The sequence below is a fragment of the Electrophorus electricus genome, chromosome 2 (genome assembly GCF_041902795.1).
Source record: "Electrophorus electricus isolate QZ-2024a chromosome 2, ASM4190279v1, whole genome shotgun sequence".
Lineage (NCBI taxonomy): Eukaryota > Metazoa > Chordata > Actinopteri > Gymnotiformes > Gymnotidae > Electrophorus > Electrophorus electricus.
In genome coordinates this window covers 15,562,660-15,583,378 of record NC_137498.1, presented here as the reverse complement: position 1 = coordinate 15,583,378, position 20,719 = coordinate 15,562,660, and the positions used below count along the sequence as shown (strand labels likewise).

Below are 20,719 nucleotides of genomic sequence, written 5' to 3'. Positions count from 1 at the left end.
CAGATATAAATACCTTTGTGTAAATTAATATATGAGGATAACAACACCTGTAGAGAGAAGGTAACACTCACCATCAGCAGCGTGGAGCACAAGGAGCAGATAAACACACACCTGCATTCTTACTGAGTTACATACACACACACACACACACACACACACACACACACACACACACACAGACACACACACACACACACACACACACACACACACACACACACACACACACACACACACACACACACACACAGCAGGGCTACTGCTACACACCATACACACACTCTTCAAAACTACAGACTAGTGAATGACCTGACAGTTACACTTACAGTGGAGAGGAAGTGTATTCAAATGAAGACATTCTGATGACTCTCTAACTCCAACACACAAACACACAAACTTGTTCAAGTCAGTGGGTACAGCTGATCAGATGTGTGTGGCAGGTCTGTTAAACAGGTGTGTAGGTCTGTAGCTGATCTGTTGATTTCTCTTGGTTTTCTTCTCTACTGCAGACTAGCTGTTCCATCTCCACCAGCAGTGTTATAGTGAACTCTGCTCATTTCTGACACTGAAGCAGGTCACATGAACAAGAACAACTCAGTTCATTCAGGATCTGACTCACACATGGTAAAATGGATGTTAATGGACACAATGAGAAAACAATCTGATTATAACAGATTGGTAATGAGATTTTTACCTTTGTTTCTCTTGGTGTAATAAACCACAGCCACGATAATGTGGAGGAAGATCACAGTGACCAAAGCAAAGGGGATGTAGGGCAGAGTCTGAGGAGAGACTGTAACAACACAACAAACACTGACCCCAGTCTTACACAGCAGCAGAATACATTTATTTAGCACAGCTGTGAACTGTTTCCTCTTCCAAACACTCCCTCTTAATCTAAACGTTAAACTAAACTAAATGTCATTTACTACTATTATTATTATTATTAGTTTAATTCATCATGTGCTTTTGTTTGTTTGTTTAATATGTATTCCCAAACTCTTTATGTTGGCTCTATGACCCTGCAACGTGACTATGACTCTGATTATGGATTTGCCCTTAATATATTTCGCTCTTCTCAACTCATGCATCCGCCTCATGATCGCTCCACGTTACACACTGTATGGATAGTGTCATAGTCAGGACACATGACTCTTAAGAAAAATGCCATTTTCAGGTAAAATATGTCTTTGGCAACTGGGAGCACATGTAGTACTAGGTGAAATGAGTCAAAAACAGGTCATTTCTGTTATTGTGGGTGTAGCCTAGTTTTATGCTGGGAATTTGTCAGGATGCATCATAGTCAGGACGCAGGATTTTTGACTCATGCAAATTTATGAAAAATACAAATTTGAAGTAAAATATGGGTATTTGGACAACTGGGAGCATATCTTGTACAAGGTTATAAGTCAAAAACAGTGGATTTCTGTCATTTTGCAATTTTCTTAAAGTATTGTGAAGTAAAACATTTTACATCAAAATGATATTTTTCATAAATGTTGACATGTCCTGACTATCACAATATCAAAGTGCCAGTGCAGAACAGTATTTACCCAACCACTGTAGTTTTAGGTTTCAGCTCACACGGTTCCTACTTACTCTTTGTGGATGGTCATAGTTAGGACGCATGACTATTTAAGAAAAATGTCATCATGAGGTAAAATAGATAAAATAGTTATTTGGACAACTGAACACATCTAGTACTAAGCAATGAATCAAAAACAGGACATTTCTGTCACTTTGGGTGTATAAGATGTAGTGTGGCTGGGAAACAATTTTACACTGGCAGTTTATTATTGATACTGTCATAGTCCACCTATAGACTTTAGAAATAACATGAAAGACAAAATGAGGGTCAGTGACATTATGGATTGTTTCCAGAAGATTAAGTCATGATTTAAATCCCAGTCAAGTATTTTTAAAGTACAAGAGCACTTTAACCACAAATACACCCTTATAAAAATGTATGAAATGTATATTTACCCTGGACTTGTTTTAGCTGTCCTTTTGCAAACAAACACCTACCAAGCCACATCAGTGAGAAAACACCACTCCAGTGATCTGTAGCATTCATCCTATCTCCAGTATAATAGCCTTTGATAGTCTAAGAGTGCTCTATAGGTGTAACTGGTGCTACAGGTATAATGTAACATTATGCAAATGTTATGTGTATTTGTGTGCGTGTTAGTGTTTGTGTTTTTACACAGCATGCATTTTAATTGCTTTTTAAGATATTAGGAGACCATGTTGATATGCAGTAAATGCATGTTACCGTCAGTCAGAGTCTTTGCACTGTCAGTAGTGGAAGCGTCAGCTGGAGCCTTTGCACTTGTTATGCCATCAAATCTTGATGTAAATTCTGTTGTTGAGATTCCTGGAGAGGAACATGTGTTTGTTAGCATAAGATGGTGTACTGCTTTAGTACTACTTGTGTTTGCAAGTTTGGCTACAGTACTGACCCATTATAAATGTGTATAGGAACATTCAGGGTGGTTTACATTTGTGACACTAGTAGTACAAGACCACTTTAACCACAAATACACCCCTATAAAAATGGATGAAATGTATATTTACCCTGGACTTGTTTTAGCTGTGCTTTTGCAAACAAACACCTAGCAAGCCATATCAGTGAGAAAACACCACTCCAGTGATCTGTAGCATTCATCCTATCTCCAGTATAATAGCCTTTGATAGTCTAAGAGTGCTCTATAGGTGTAACAGGTGCTACAGGTATAATGTAACACTAGTTTGCTAAAGTTCAGTTTATTTGTGAGTTATCAATGCACAAAGAATACGGAGTGAGTCTGATGTATAGTTCTTCATATTCCTTATGTATACAATTGTAATCTCGCTCATCTTCCTCAGTCAGATGTGATATGAGTAGAGAGAGATTTCCTGGAGAGTGAACAATACCCAGCTGAACTCTGTTTCTGTACTCTTCACTCTCACTGGAGATCACTTCCCATGTTTTACTGTTTGGGTTGTATTTCTTCCAGGTGAAATGTGCAGGTTTGGTGTGTAGGTCTGTGCAGCTGCAGGGTAGCAGTACTGAGTCTCCTGTGTGTGCAGTGATGTGTTTTGTCTCCCAGTTGTATTCTAATACTCAACCTGTACTTTACTTTAATATTATATGATTTTTAGCATTGTTCTAATGACATTGACTATCCTTATAACAATGATAGTTATAAGGTGTAACTGAGCAAATTGGTTGCTCCATTTAGGTAACAATTTGAGCTTTGTTTGTTTGTTATTAAGTACCAATGTAACAATTTTTTAATATTTGATCAAAATCTACATTTCACATTTACTAACATGTTTCTTAAGAGTGGTCTTCATAAGTCCTTCATAACAGACGCCGCCCGTCCAGATCCTGATCCTGTTCCCGGCGTGAGAGACGCTGCCCGTCCTGATACCGAGCCTGTTCCCAGCACGAGAGATGCCGCCCGTCCTGATCCCAAGCCTGTTCCCAGCACGAGAGACGCTGCCCGTCCTGATCCCGAGCCTGATCCCGCCACGACAGCCACCGCCCAACCTGATCCCGAGCCTGTTCGCGGCGCGAGAGACACCGCCCATCTTGATCCTGAGGCTGAGCCCGGCACGAGAGATGACTCCATCAGTTCAGTTCCCTTTTCAGTCCCTGGTGCGAGAGATGCCGCTCATCTCATTCCTGGCCTAGTGGTGTCCGCCTGGCCTGTTCTCGCCGCTGAAGAGGTCTCTCAACCTGTTCCTGTGTCCTGTGTTAAGTCAGTGCCTGTAGGTGCACCTCCGGACCTCGCTGCAGTGCCACTGACTGGCGCAGCCGTGCCTCCGGACCCGACGCTGCTGAACACCGCAGCCACACCTCCGGACATACCCCTGGTCCCGCCGCTGGCCGCCGCAGTCAAGCCCGCAGACCCACCGGTGACTGCTGCGCCCCTGGACCCACCACTAACCGGCACAGCCTTGCCTCTGGACCCGCTGCCGGTGACCGCTGCAGCCACACCTCTGGACCCTGCAGCACCACTGAGCAGAGCAGCCCCGTCTTCGGGCCTTCCGGACCCGTCGCTGACCGGCGCAGCCGCACCTCCGGATCTGCCGCTGCCGACCGCCTTAGCTGCGTCTCCGGACCTCCCTGCAATGCTGCTTACAGCCACAGCCGTGCCTCAGGACCTCCCGGACTCGCCGCTGAATACCACAGCCCTGCCCTCAGGCCTGCCACCGCTGAACATCACATCACTGGACCCGTCTGTTCATAGAGTGGAGGAGGCCACTCCACAAGTCCCAGTGCCATGTGCCAGGCCTGTCCCCAGGGTCGCTCCTCGAGACTCCCCTGTGGCCCCTGTAGCTGCAGTAGGTGTGCCCCTATTTGGTACTCCCTCAGTCATGCCTCGTGGTGAGCCAGTGACCCTTGAGGTCCCTCTGTCGACCTCCTGGACCCATACTAACTCCTTGTTTATGCTGGGTGTCGCTCCTCGGCTCCCTAAGGCTGCTGTGCCAGCACCCATTAATGTCTGGGTGCTTCAGTGTCTCCAGTTCCTGTGTTGCCTAATCCTGTTCCTGGTTTCGTCTATGTTTCTGTTCATGTATCCATGCCTGTTTGTGTATCGGTACTTAAACCTGTTGCCCTGCCTCGTGGACTCGGCATACCCCTGCCTGTCCCTGTCTCTGTAACCATGCCCGTTATAAATGTTGCTCCTGTTCCTATGTCTGTAGTGGTTAATATAATCTCATCTGTCATTACTTCTGCCCCTGCCCCCGTTCCCATAACCATGCCAAAGTCCGGCGTTGCTCACCTTTCCTCGTCTCTGTACCCGTCCCCTGTCCCGGCCATGTTTCAGATCCCACTCCTTTTCCCATTGTGTTTCAGTCCCTCAGTCGGTCCCTGCCCCTGTGCCTGTCGGTGACATAACCCCTGGTCTCGTACCTGCTCCTGGACCCATCTTGGCTTCTTTACTTGCTCCTGGTACCCTGGATTCTGTGTCGGCTTTTGAGTCTCCTGTTCCTTTGTCTTGTCTGGTTCCTGTCCCTGCTCCTTATCTGGCCTGTTCTGTTCCTGTTAGTGTCCCTTGTCCTGCTGTTCCAACTCCTGGTTTGGGGGGGTGGGGGGTACTGTCACATCCACAAACCTGAGCATACCCCGTTGTGAAGGCAACCAAATCACTTCTGGGTTTTCATTCGTCTCCATGGTTCCCTGTCTCCTCCCCTTTCATGCCAGCTGTTCCTGGTTTATCCCTGATTGTAGTGTTATAAAAACCCCATCCCTACGTATTTTGTTTGTCGGTCATTGTCTTTGTCTTAGAGTGGCTTTCATGGTTTCTGGTCAGTTCTCGTTTGGTCGCTATCATTGCATTTCTAGTTCGATCTCATTTGTTCTCCGTGTTTAGTCTGATCTGCTGCATGTTGCTTTCCTTGTTTAGTTCTGTATCTTCGTCGTCAATATTGTTTGTGCATCTTATGTAGCCCGGTTCTGTGTTGTTCCCGTTTGCCTGTCTTTATGCTCACTGTTATGTTTCATTATTGTTGTTCTCCGTTAGTCTTCCCTTAATGTTGTATTCCCTTGTTGCTCATTTCTCGCCCTCACCCTGTTCTCATATTATTCTTCTGTTAGCCTGTTTGTTCTTCATTCTATTCTGTGTTGTTAGTCTGTGTCGATTATTAAACTTATTTATTTCTTCTATTCAATCAGTTTGGTTCGTTATGGCGTCGTCACTTCGCATGAGTGTTCGCTCTCCACCCCTCCCGCGTTACAATTAGTTGTTGCTTACCAAGTGAGGGGTGACATCTTAGAACAGGCCAGACGCTTGCGGACAGCCGAGTTTTATTTATAGCGGAATAAGCAACAATTGTAAAGTGAAAGAGGCGAGAGTAATGGCCAGATATACACACACCAGGGAATTGCTCAGTACATGCTGATAGACCAGCGATAATACTTTGCAGGGAGTGAACGGAACCAGAGAGAATAAATAGTGTAGCAAAGATGAGACACAGGTGATACTAGTAAACTGGTGATGAGGATCTGGTGAGGTTGTGCCGGGGAAGACGGGAGTTGCAATCACAGATTGAGCGCAGTTGCGGAACATGAGGTTACTAGGAAAACTGAGCAGATGTGAACACCTCAAACCACGTAGTACCTTCCTGTTCTTGACACTGGCTGGAGAGGCTGAAATGAAAACTCCCATATGACTCTGTTATAAATGAACGCTTTGACAATGATTGTCCTGACACTGTATTGAAAGTGTTCTGGCCTGGTCTATAAATAAGGTGTTTTATTTTATTACTAATAAAATGTTGATTGATCTCTAATGCCACGCCATTCTACCAGTCAAAGAAAGATCAGACAATATATGTATAACTCCATGATAGAGCGTCAGTGTGGAAGCACTAGAATTCTTTATATCAAGGCAAGTGCCACATACAACACATGCTAGTGATCACATTCTTGCAGTGCTCGTCTTTGTTCAGTTTTCCACCTCATCTCATTGAGTATGTCTGTGTTTAGTGAGGGGTTTGGTGTTGTGTCTATACAGGCAAAGGTCTGAGTAGGATCCATTCTAACAGAAATGGAAATTTATAGAGATGATCCAGTTAGATTCCCATTCTAATTAGATTCCTGTTCCCATCTTTTTGAAGACTTAAACGTCTGCCACATCTAACTGCCACATCACTCCTTTTTCGCCTGAGTGGAGCAAAATCAGGTGTTTATGGGCGGTCTTGATATTGTTTAATTTTGTAGGTAATGTAGTACTACAGAAATCAGCTAACACTATCTGACTTGTTAATCTGGTTTTTGTGACTTTGTGTTAACGGATGAGAAAAAAACAACTAGTAAAATGATTGTAGCTGTTTTTTTCTCTCAGAAAGAAGCAAGTACAGCACCATCCTCTGGTTTTATATTAGTTCTCACTTCCAAACTGCATTAATTAGAAGGTTTCAGCTAGATGAACTCAGCACGAACATTGATCTTTAATATAAATATATAGGCCTCCATTATAGATAATTGGGCGTGAAGCGAAATTACTCGCTACCAGAAGCGAATTCATTACCTTCATAGACATGCCATACATTTCTTTACGAATTTAAAGGCTCAATCAAACCAGCTACAAGATTAAGAAAAAAGAAAATTGGAAAGAAAGCAAAATTACAAGACTTTGTATATAAATGCTTCATTAGAATTATAAATTCTATAATGCCCTCATACAGGTAGCTGGCTATACACTGAAATACACTGAGCTACAAAGTAAGTTGTCATGACTGTCATTTAACCAAGAAAGTCAGAACATATTCCTACTTGTAGGCCAAACTCTCATCTATACATTTTTTGTTCTTGTGTAAACCAAATCCTGTGGTCATCTCTGGTCTCTTGCAGAGATGTTGTTATTAAAGCTACATAACACACCTAACAGCTCCGAATGTGCCCACACACACAAACTGCATAATACACACAGGTAAAAGATACAGATCACAAAATTAATGAAATATTGAATTATTTGGATGAAATTCATTAGACAAATATTCACAAGTTTATGTTAATGTGTTACATTTACAGGAAACTGGTGTCAGCAGTTTATAAAAAATAACTGGTTCTTCACTCTAGTTAGGTAGTAGTTTTACATGATATAATACTACATAAAGAGCCGAGTTTCATATAAGTTCAAGGCAACAAAGGGTTAATTTACATACTACAAGCCAGTTAGATACACATTACACTAGGACAGATATTGTAATGAAACTATACACATGATATAAATAACAAAAATATGGCACAGGAAATACTCTCTAAATGTTTCTAGAGAGAGAGCCAGCAAGAGACAGAGAGCGAGAGAGCCCAAGAGAGAGGTTTCCCCCAATGTACCACCTCAGGCCACGAGCTCTGCTCCAGCACTGTGACCTTCAACCCAGCATTAACTCCCCATGCTTTAGAATTTCTTTAGCCTTAATTTCGATATGCTATGGTGCATTATTGTTGTGAGTGGTAGCTCAGTGGTTGAATTACTTGATTTTTAATCGAAAGGTTGCTGGTTCAAGGTCCTTAACCCTCAATTGCTCAAGTTATACTCAGTCATAATTGTAAGTCGCTTTGTATAAAACTGTCAGGTAAATTTAAGTTTGTCTAAATGTTTATTCCAATTGTAATCAATTTGTTATTTTAAATATTTTTAACATTCTGTTTCTAATGTTTGATCATTCATGATCACATATGTAATTTTTACATTAGGCTACTTATGTTTATCACAGTAAAGGATCCAATACTCCCTCTTGCATTGCGATTTTAACACTGTCAGAACACAATGTAGACAGAATAGGTGGGTTACATAAAGTATCCAGTCTCTGCACCGCACATTTAGTAGGTTAAACCCAAAGTTAGGCTGACTGAATGGTAAAGCTCTGAGAAAGCAGGATATATTATGACTAAGGAACCTAGTCACACATTTTCTCTTAACACATGCTCGGTTTTGCATAACACATGTTAAATTGTAATTACAGGCATACTTTGGAATCAGATCATTTCTTAAAAGTTTTATGTGCATTAAACCTTTGCCTGCACCTCTGCCATTGGTTGTAGGTAAGTGGGACAGGGATAAATAATTACAGTAACAGAAACTTCAAATATATCACTTTTATTGTCAAACTGACCAACATTGACTAAATCAACTTTTATGACTGTGTGTTTACATTTATTTGCAACTTGTCATAGCAAAGCATTACCTCTTATTTTAGATGTTTTAAATCAAAAATCTAAAATAAGAACACATTAGTGATTGTGATCCAGCTGGTCCACCTACATTAATGATCTGCACACTGTGCAGTTTTCAGAACGATAATGTAACGCGGAGGCAGACAGGACTTGACGCACATGTGTAAACAAAAGTTCTTCATTTCCAAAACAGGTAAACACAACGTCAGAAGTAACAAAATGATGCAAACTAAACACTGACAAGGGAGAAGAACGATATAGGAACTGCGCAGAAACAATAAAATTGTGATGGAACGTTTGATATTAAGACATCAAAGCTCTTAACACTTGAAAAAGCTTGAATTAGTTACTCTTACCACTAATATTACCAATAAAGTTACTAATAACACGTGACTAATGATATTTGAAGCTTCAAACGTCACCGAACCACAGGATGAGGGTGAGACTGTTATAAGTTTGGTGCTGTCCTATAATGTATCTTTTTACTAAAAAATTGGAAATGTGCAAATTATAGAAGCCAAAAGAGAGAGTAAACATTTCATAACATCACCCTGTTGTCTGACAGTAAGGTTTTGTATCAAGTTTTCACATAAAAGGGAAACAATGATTTTACACAAATTATTTCAGAATTTAATTACTAAACATCATTACTGATCATCCATTTTTTTTTATGACATATGAAGGCGGTGCAGTGTTGTATTATTTATAGTGCTGCGCAGTTTTGAATCTATGGCTGCTATAATTTCTGAAAACCACCAGGTGTCGCTGTTTTGTCACCAGCTTTCAATTCTCCAAAGCTTCGAGTCCTTTAGCAGTACAATAAGGAAGAACCTCAAACGCTTCACAGGACTTCGTCTGCACATCATTACCAAGAAGGAAGTTAAACAGTAAACACTAGAATAACGAGCAGACTAATAACGTTACCAAACAACAATAAACTCACGGGAGGACGAGACCGCGCACGTTCAAAGACCCACAGCCAAGACGATAAAACAAGGGATATTTATACAAAGGTTAACGAATGCAAACTAGACAAAGATGAAAACAGTGACAGGAAAACCAAACGAGGGGTCGAAACAGAAAAACCAAAACAAAGAAGCATGTGTGTTAAAAACCTGAGCCATTCTTACTTGAACTGCACAAGATATTTGTTACAATTAAAGGAGTATTTGACCATCACTGAACTAAAGGTTACTGGTAATGTGCACAGATGACAGCACAACAACAAATATAACAGCAGAAAGTCTACAAGTAACTCAGACAACCAAGACTTTGCTAGTGTGGATACCTAAGAAAACCTTAAAGCTGGATTTATCGTTTGCAGTTGGATTTGGATCAAAAACAGTGTTTTACCTTTAACGGTGAGTCTGATGTCTTTATATTTCTGGTTTGTAAGATAACACCTATAGACTCCCTCATCCTCTTCAGTCAGGTGTGATATGAGTAGAGAGAGATTTCCTGGAGAGTGAACAGTACCCAGCTGAACTCTGTTTCTGTACTGTTTACTCTCAGTGGAGATCACAGTGTGACTGAAGTCTTGGAATTTCTCCCAGGTGAAACTCTCAGGTTTGGCGTGTGGTTCAGTACAGGAGCAGGGCAGCAGTACTGAGTCTCCTGCGTATGCAGTGATGTCGTCTGTCCTCAAATTCCCTACCAACATGCAACCTGCAGAAACACACCAGATAAAGGCCTTCACTATTAAACATGGCTGCACATGTACATGTAAAATGGTTATTATTACATATGACATAATTAATTATTATTATATGACATACTCCATTATTATTATATATGACATACTTAACTATTATATATGACATACTTAATTGCTGCAGGTCCAGTCACCTGATGGTACTGATGGTACCAGCCAACTGATGATGGTACTGGAAATCACTAAGAGATTTCCCAATAGATGTTGGTATGATGGATGCATGACCATCAAGTTATATGATTTAAATGTCTGATTATATTGATTATAGATTGTCTCTGCCTCCCTCTCTCTCCCTCTCTCTCTCTCTCTCTCTCTCTCTCTCTCACTCTCTCTCTCTCTCCCTCCCTCTCCCTCCTACCTTCACTGCCTCACCCTTCCCACTAAAGAAATTACCACTAACATTACCACTAAAGTTACTAATAACACGTGATTAATCTTGTTTGAAGCTTCAAACATCACAGATACACAGGATGAGCTTGAGACTGCTTCATAAATTTGGCACTGTCCTATAACTTGGAAGCTTTATCTTTTTACTAAAAAATTGGAAATGTGCAAATTATAGAACCCAAAAGGGAGGGTAAATGTTTCATTACATCAACCTGTTGTCTCCCAGTACAGTTTTGTATTATGTTTTCACATAAAAAGGGAAACAATGATTTTAAACAAATTACTGCAGAATTTAATTACTAAACATCATTACTGATCATCATTTTTTTGATGATGGAGTGTTGTATAGTTCATAGTTCTGCGCAGTTTTGAATCTATGGCTGCTATAATTTCTGAGAACCACCAGGTGTCGCTGTTTTGTCACCAGCTTTCAATGCTCCAAAGCTTCGAATCCTTTAGCAGTACAATAAGGAAGAACCCCAAAGGCTTCACAGGACTTCATCTGCACATCATTACCAAAAAGGAAGTAAAGACACATCTGCAGATAAAAAAACAGCTGAATTCCACAACACACTACACACAACTCCAGCAGTAACGCTGCTACACATCTTATACACTCTACAAAACTACAGTGTACTGAACGCTCCAAAAACTGCAGCCCAGACTACAGTCTGCCTGTGGGAATCACCACACAACTATGACCTGGAACTCTACAACTCTCTCAGTAGAACTCCACTGAAATTCTCCACCCACTAATGTCCACAGTAGAGGGGAAGTGTGTTCAAGTGCAAACTAAATTATTCCTCCCCATCTTTCTCTCTCACATACAGACTAAATATAACAGTGAAACAGTGTCTTATATTTTTCCTTTATTTTATAATTTTCTTTGGTGTCCTCTTACAATGTTTTTGTGGCGTTATCTTCCAAAAAGAGTCATAATTCAGTTTTACACAGCTATTTTCCAACCTCTCTTTATCCCTTGGAATTAAACAGGCCATTTCTGTAGCTGTTCCTTTAAGATGTAAGATAAATGAGCTCTGTTCTGATTGGCTGCCCTGTATTGTGCTTCATTTAAAAAGCACTAAGAGCTGAAATATGTCTGAGAACTGCAATGTAGGTGTTAGGGGTTAAACTGCTGTAGGCCAAAGAGGCAGAGATAAGTAAATGAGCTGGTTCTCATGACATCAGAGAAACAGTGATTTCAAAACAGGCTATTTTTACAGATTAGATTCCATATATGGACTGTAAGGAATAGGAGAGTAAACAATGTGTTTTGAAAATGTAACAATATTTACATATTACTTAAAAATTTTTTATTTCAATAAAGTGAGTGACATTCAGTTTTTCATGGTAGGGGCCCAGATATGACTTTGGCAAAACCAATAAGCAGAGTCAGTCTGCACTGTTTGTATTTGGTATCTTTTGTGGTGCTGTGGTTGTTAAGGTGCAGTTCCATCTCTGAATCAGCGTCTCACCTACTTCCCCTTCAGTCTTGTTGCGACATTTGTATTCCACATTATGTTTGATTTACTGTTTCTTTTCAAGAACACAGAAGGGAAACGTGTGCTACAGTTTACAAACTTGATGCAAATTCCTGAACACTATACAAATTCAGAAAACACTTTATTCAAAATGCCATGTGTGCTATATTTTGGAAATGCGAGGCAACTTCAGAAAACAGTTCCATTGTGTTGTGACTGAGTTTGCAGCATTTCTGAAGTTGCACTGCATTTTGGAACTGTAGCACACGCGTTTCCATTTTAATGAATTTGCGTTTTTTAATTTATGCATTTTCTGCACAATGGGTCTTCACACCCACCGTAGAGCTGGACCTGGATACCTCACTTGTCTTGCCAAATGTATTTATTCATCACTAGTCCAACTCTTTATCCTGTAGGTAGTGAGCTCTGCCGCTCCTCAGGTCTCCATGGTAACAGAGTAGTATTGTCTTGCATTTGATAAGTATGTCAAAATTCATGAGATCAGAACTCACTGTAGCCTCTCCCTGAAACCCACCCCCACGCCCCACTTTAAAACACACAGAAGCACCAAACACATACACCATACACCACACGTAAAGGACTGTACCACAATCAACTACAATGAGGTGTGACCTCTGTCACAGGCAGCTGGATACAGAAGTGGGTAGTGGACAAGAGCTGCATCATACACAGAATGAACAACTGAGGAAAAAATACCACTAACTGTGTGTGTGCGCGCGCAGCAGCATGGGCTAACCAAGCCTCATGACCAATTGATGAACAAATGAGGAATAAATAACACAAACAGAAATAAACAAGTGAGCACATGTCACACGTAGCACCCAGATTAGCAATACATATGTGAGGACAAAGCAGTGCATGCTGGGAATTCTCACATCTGTAAACTGGTAGCTATGACTATGGTGACAGAAGAATTTAGGACTAAATAAGAAAAGTCTTTAAACTGGAGTCACTGGAGTGAATTTCTGCTGCCAGAGTCAGTTAGTGTTTGACTGATTAAACCATGAAGTTTAGAACTGGATAACTGACACTGATGAGGATTTGGAGACTGTTTGACAGTCTTCATGGGTGAGTGAAAGAAGTAAACATGTCATTCACACACCACTCAGAGAACAGTGCAGCAGCATTTTAAGCTCATGAACCCAAAAAGGAAGCATGCACATATGCATGTCTGTGTGTGTGTGTGTGTGTTATTTATGTATTGCTAAAGTGCACCAAGTTTAGTAATACATATGTGAGGAGGAAGAAATGCATGCTGGGAAACTGTACTGTCTTTATGGTTTTATTTTTTCTCATTTGTTCATTTTTTATTTGTAAATTTTTCTAAGCACCTAAGATAAGAGGAACAACATAGGAGAACTTGAAGCCCAAACACCCAACAAGAAGAGAGAGAGAGTGAGTGAGTGAGAGAGAGAGAGAGAGAGAGAGAGAGAGAGAAAGAAAGAGAGTGAGTGAGAGAGAGAGAGAGAGAGCAGGGTGGGGATGTTTTTGCATCTACAAGTATCACTTTGAATGTACATTTACTGTGTGTGTAGAATTGTCTTTCTCCAAGTCCTTCAGATGTGGATCTAGCCATCCTGCAGTAGCTGTGCATGTTTGTGTGTGTGTGTGTGTGTGTGTGTGTGTGTGTGTGTGTGTGTGTGTGAGATTTAGTTATGTAATGTTAAATTGTTAAACAGTGCTCCAAGTTTGCTAGGAGGAAGAGGTGTTTGCTGGGAAACTGGACTGTTTTTGTGATATTACAGTTTTTTGCAAGACATAAAAACAGGGACATGTGACACAATAATTGAAACCACTAACTCATGTAGCCCATCTCCTGACCTGTTATACTAAACCAAAAGCACCTTCTCTGATTTACACTCATTTTGTATTTCTAAAACACATTTTTTTCAATACGTTAAACACAATTCTCTATATTGGACACATCATTCAACAGAAATACGTGTGTTTCTTATGGAAAACCCTCAAATGCAATTGATGCATCCATTTATCAATTAACCAAACCCAGTACTCACAGGTGAAGACACTTGACAAATTTTACTAATGACACTTAGAAATCAGAACCTGAGCACTATAAAGAGGCCACAGGCTCGATATCTTGGTTGGATATCAATGGAGGTCAGTATTGGAGAGCGAGGATGAGGGGGAGGAAGAGCAACCATCACGGATGAGATCTGGGCCACTTTGGTTGACCATGTAGTTAAGCATGGGTTGTGTTTCAGGAAAGCTGAGTAGGGCTCTAGCCTAATTGGAGTCACTACACTGTAGGAAGTGTCAGCAAGTACTATAGTCAGTGTCCCTGAGCAGCACGGGGGTAAACCATAAACAGGTAAAAAACTGTCTTCACAGTGGGAGACAGCTGTCTGGCTGAAACCCTCTGGGAAGTCCTGATAGCTGAGACCTCCTAATGGAAATAGATTTATTCAGTACCAGTCCAACTCTTTAACCTGCAGGTAGTGAGCTCTGCCCCTCCTCTGGTCTCCACAGTAAAATAGAGTAATACCAACTTGTTTGACTGCTAGCTCAATAAGGGATATTATTGGTACGTCAAAATTCATGAGATCGGAATTCTCTTTAGTCTCTCCCCCAAACCCACCCACACTCCCCACTTGGGCAAACACACAGCAGCACCAAACAGATACATCAAACACCACATGTACAGGACTGCACCACATATTCAATCAACCACAATGAGGTGTGACCTCTGTCACAGGCAGCTGGATACAGAAGTGGGTAGTGGACAAGAACTGCATCATACACAGAATGAGCAAGTGAGGAATAAATAACACACACAGAAATAAACAAGTGAGCACATTTCACATACCACACCATAATAAAAAAAAACAACATAAATTGTTTTTGTAAATGTATAGACTTATAGGGAAAAATGATGCTTGTAAGAGTCACAATACTCTTTTTCTTAATTTCATCAGTCTTAGTAATGTCCCTACAATTCCTACCTTATGCTGGTCTGAAGTAACTAATTAGCAATTAGCAAGTAATTAGCAGCGGTTCCTCTCTACCGGACCGAACCACAGCGCAGATTTCAGTGCCACTTAACAGATAAAGTCAACAGAATTTACTTTATTTTCCCTTAACCCGGGTGGACAAGACATGTTTGGAGTCCATATTTCGCTCCTTTAGAACAAAAAGCTGCTAACAAACACTGGAAGCCAACAGCAACGATAGGTAATAGGATTTGTAAATAAGTCAGATATCGAGCTACATGTCCTCAAACCTCATCCAGGTCGCTTCCCGGTGACGTGTTTCTTCACTTGTCTAGTTCACAGTGAGTTATACGACACACCGACTAGTCTGGGAGGCATTTATTAACACTTGGATGCGGTTTGACCGGCTTGAGAGAAGTTTGTGGGCATAGATTTATGAAGGCTATATTTGAGTTTCTGTTGACCTCCAGTGTTTGTTAGCAACGTTAGCATTTAACAGCTTTTGTTCTAAACTAAAGAGGCAAAATTTCTTGGTCGATAGACAGAATCTGGGGTAAGTGGTGAGCTGCTGCTCTCTGCTGCTCCCAGATATAAATACCTTTGTGCAAATGAATGTATAAGGATGACAACACCTGTAGAAAGAAGGTATCACTCACCATCAGCAGCGTGGAGCACAAGGAGCAGATAAACACACACCTGCATTCTTACTGAGTTACACACACACTACACACAGCTACAGCAGGACTGCTGATACACACTGTACACACTCTTCAATAAAGTCTACTGAATGACTTCACAGCTACACTTATAGTGGAGAGGAAGTGTATTCAGATGAAACTCTGACAAACTAAGCTCAACACAACACACACCAAATATAGAGATGCGGTAGGTTTTGTAAGTTATCATGTGGTACGTCCTCTTTCTTCCTTATCAGTCAGTGATCTATCAGATATTCTCACATTGTCAGTGAGGACGGTCTCATTCTTAGTTAAGCGGCTCCGTCCTTTGTCATAGAGACACGATGTAGAAGCTCAGGGGGTGAGACCAAACATAACTTCCCTCACTGCTGTTTGGTCAGTTCATTTCACTACGACACCCAAAGTACTTCAAAGGCTTATTAATGAAAAAAAGTGTAACGCTTCGTACCTGGAGTGAGGAACAGGTGCTACGGGGTAACCGCGATGCGTGGAGTTAACATGGAGTGGCACACACACTGGTGTGGGCAATCTGAAAGACTTTTATTCTCTCCTGGACCACTTCAAGCCAGGTCACACGGCTACCTTCATTGTATTTACACGTAAAGGAAACAGAGAAGGCGAGCAGAAAGGTGACGGTTCTCCCTTCACACAAACACACACACACACACACACACACACACACTCTCTCTGTTACTCAATTCACATTACCATAAAGCTCCCTCTTAAAGGCGCAGTACAACAGTGTCTGTTACAAGAGCATGTGGAATTACAGCAGCCACAGTGCTGGCTACCTGAGACTTTCAAAAAGTTTGAACAGATATTTAAAGGAGCATTTAATTTCAGAGCATTTTATTATTTATTTATACATAATGCAGTGCATGAAACATAAGTCAGGGTATATTTTTAATTGCACATGTTCAGTTTGATTAGTGTTGTTCAGTTTCAAATTTGATATGGAATTTGTTTGCAGGAGTAACGCGTTTGTTGGCCAAAAAACTGGTCCTCCTTCTGTAAGACTGTCACTCCACCACTAGAGATGTGAACTCTACTCACACCACAAATGTACTGTTGCTTTCAGACTGGACTGTCCAATTAAAATGAAAGCTAAAATAACCAATTTGACAGTCTATAGACTATTAAATAAATGTCTACAATCATGGACTTAATTCTCCAAATAAAGTGAAAGCTGCACTATGTAGAATGTATGTTGTCCACTACACTATCTGACAGAAACCTTGGCCTCACCATTAAGAAACAATGTCATCGTGAGGACTTACTGTGCCCTGGGCCTACATGGCACTGTGTTTACCGTCCCCTCTGCCCTGGTGGCACAATGTTTACCATGCCCTGGGCCCTGGGTGGTGCTGTGTTTACTGTCCACAAACTCAGGAATCTGAATGGTAATAAAGGATTTGAGTGAGACCTGAATCGGTCTTCATTTGTTTTGACAGACCAATCATAGCAGTCTCTAACACACAAATCAGGGGCAGTTATAACATTAGGCATGTTGGTGATATTTGTCATTGTTTCATGCACATATTACTTAAATTATGGAAACTATGTAATTCTAAAACAAATGTGGCAATGTGACAAATATACATTAACCTCGAAACTCTCTGACTTACCTGTGACTCATTTATAAATTAGTTATTTCAAATCAAAGTGTATTTATATAACGCTTTTTACAACAGATGTTGTCACAAAACAGCTTTACAAATGATCAAGTCCAAGCTCTCAGGGAGCAAGCCAAGGGCAACAGTTCTAGACAAATCTCTCTAGAAGAAGAAATAAGGGGAAGAAACTTTGAGAGGAAGCAAGACTCAAAAGGGGGGCCCATCCTCCTCTGCTCAACAATGGTCACCACAATAATAACAATTTAAAAAGAAAAATAAATGTAACAAATTAAAAAATAAGCAATTAATGTCTAGTCCAACTTTCTAGAGGTCCTGTTCTTGTCCCAAGGTGTGCATTCCCGGTGTGTTGTCTTGTATGTTGATTCACTATGATGATCTGATCACAGCAGTTGGTGCAACATCCAGGCCCTTCTGAGTCTGTCAGCGTTCAAAATCAGATTTATCACCTCTGGTTTGGTGTCAGATAAAGTAATAAGAATCACAGTAACACTGCTACTAAGCCAGTAAGTGGAGGGGCCATAATTGTAAAAATATGTATACAGTTCTGGTTTGACCATTTGAGCAGTAACTGAGTCAGAAATCAGACTTCAAAATGCTGTTCTCAATTTAAAGAATGTACGATGTATGGTAGCTAGGTCTGACATTGAGGATTTTAGAGGGGATCTCATTTTTTTAAGATGGTGAATTAGAGAGTAAGAATTTTAGTTCTTTTTTTCAAATGTATTTGATCTTATAGGATTTAATGTCTGTACTGGATCTGAAAACCCCCTTGTCCTGTAACAGATAACTTTATTATATATCTCTAGGATTAGGTAAAACCATGCGTATTAAATGTAATATGTTTTAAACCATTTTATTCTTAGATTTAGTGCTTAGATTTTTACCAAGGCCCAATCCCCTCTCATTTTTCCTCCTACCCCTTGTTTTCAAGTGTCATCTTGCCCCTTGGGACTGAGTTACAAAGGGTAGTGGGTGAAATCTTCCCCCTTGCTTCTGCATCCATTTTATCAATGAATCACGAGGGATTCTGAGAAATTTCACACTCAATTTGGAGTGTGACTCTGAAAACCTTCAGTTTGGAGGGCCATTTAGCACTAACAGTGCACCCTAGCCCTCTATCGGACACCCAACCCTTACTTATGAACACCGCATATAGAGGGCCAGGGTTAAGTGGTAGGGTCAAGGGGTGAAATGTGATTGGGCCCAAGTGATGGTTTAGAACATCTGTGCTAGCTGAGCTGTTTTTAAAAAGAAACACACGTGGCCTGAGCGAGCTGTTAGTCGTGGTTTTGGTCCTTGTGGTTTTAACCATCGCTTTTTAGTATTAAGTGTAACGGCTCCTAGCAAAGGCAGAGTCTAATTATAACTGATCACCCAGGCTCTGTTTAACTGGCTTGTCAAATGTCTTTCAAATACATAATAAATAGAATAATACAAATATTTACACTTTATTACAAGAAAAAAGGATTTGTGCTGGAGGGGACATCCATAGTTTAAAACACCATTCATTACCAAAAAAACAACCCACTCTATTGCTGATTTTATGTATTTATGCTGTATGATGTTTGCTGTATTTATGTATTTTATGTTTATAAAGTGTTATGGCTACACTATAAGTAGTGTATTCAGTTTTTGTCCACCAGTAGACTGGTTGTGTTACATGGCTGCTTTAACGGCAAGTTGTCAACAAGGAGGCTTTTTCAGCCTTCAGGTGGCTTCTCAAGCCTCGTCTTTCTTCCCCTACAGACCCCCCCACACTGAAACCACAACATGCATGTCTGGTACACAGCGGCACCAGGGGCCCTGTGGGCTCTGTGAAACTACACAATGAAAAAACAGACCTCAGGTGTTCTCAGGACTCACAAGACACCACATTACTGTGGGGGACGTAGTGAAGTCCTTGTGCACTTCAGCGAAGTACTGCTGAGAGAGTTCTGGACTGATCTCTGGAGTCAGTGTGTGTCCACAGTGGTAGTGGAGTTCTGGGTGTAGAGTTGTCAGTGTGTGCTGGGGGGTTAGTGGTGTTTCCATAGTGACAATGCTGCTGAGTTTGTGTATTCTCTTCACTGAAAGTGAGTGTAAAATTCTCTTTTAATGCTGAATTGCATGAAATTGTACATTTATTTGTTAATATAAAAATGTTATTTAAGCAAGCTGACTTTTCAGGGAACTGGAAAAATATTTTACTTAACAAATAATTATTAAATATTTCTGCATATCTTATGATTCCATCTTATGAAGTCTGTGTACTTTTTAATATGTGCTTTTGTATGTTTTAGTTTGTAGCTCCTCCCCTGCTCTGCCCCTTGACATGTGTCTCATGTGAGTTTTGTCTCTTATCCCTCCCAGTAATTGTTCCCAGATATTCCCTGTTTGTCTCCTGCTGTATAAATACCCTAATGCTAATGTCTGCAGTCATGGTCAGTGTATGACCCTACTTTCATGTAAATACTTGTGTCATGAAATAACTCAGCTCAGTGAATACATCAAATATAACATACAAGCACTGTTCTTAATCTTAGTGGTGTGAGAAAAATATGGTTTGTGGACTAAATCGTGGTAGAAATGTATTTGATAAGTGTATGGCATCTTAATGTGAATATGTGCAGTTTTTAAAATCAGTAAACATTTTGCTCTCCATATACCTTATGAACGCCCCAGAAGAAGGAGGAGACTGTTCTGGTCTGAGAGCTCAGGATGTCTGACGTCTGCTGTGGTTTCATTTCTCACAGTTCCAAGCAGTGGGTACCAGAGCAGAATCTAAAGCCCATTTTAGACCAGAAGTGACAACCATGCTGCTTCTGCACCTCTGCAGCTAAGCTGTGGTCACACACTCACAAGCTCAATTTTGTTCTAGTCTATTTCTTGCCTTATACCATGACAGGCTTATAAGTGGTTTCTAGCTAGAAATAGTACAAAATACTACATTTATTCTGTAATGTGTAGTTTAATAATCAAAACAGCACAACTCTGACTGCTGGGTCTATACTAGTGTAAAATTGGGATAAAGGATGATGAAACACAGACTAAAACTAGGACTAGGCTCCAATGTGTTCTCAATGGCAGGACCAGTTTGACTGTAATTTAGTACAAAACAGGTTTAGTATGAGTAGGACTGGTATGGTTACTGATCATTTGGGTAATATTGTGTACTGTGAGGAGAGA

At 40.7% G+C, this 20,719-nt stretch overlaps 2 long non-coding RNA genes across 2 annotated transcripts; one reads left to right on the top strand and one right to left on the bottom strand.

Annotated features, from left to right (window-relative positions):
- Positions 1-698: 698 nt before the first annotated feature.
- Positions 699-16,561, bottom strand: LOC145660305 (uncharacterized). Its single transcript, XR_014126556.1, has 4 exons — positions 16,369-16,561; positions 10,028-10,339; positions 2,273-2,374; positions 699-793 (listed from the first exon to the last, which is right to left on the bottom strand). It is a non-coding gene; the product is annotated as an uncharacterized LOC145660305 (long non-coding RNA).
- A 2,950-nt stretch (positions 16,562-19,511) lies between these two features.
- On the top strand, positions 19,512-20,399 carry LOC145660303 (uncharacterized). The gene is made up of 3 exons (XR_014126555.1): positions 19,512-19,626; positions 19,834-19,876; positions 20,216-20,399. It is a non-coding gene; the product is annotated as an uncharacterized LOC145660303 (long non-coding RNA).
- The last annotated feature ends 320 nt before the right edge of the window (positions 20,400-20,719 follow it).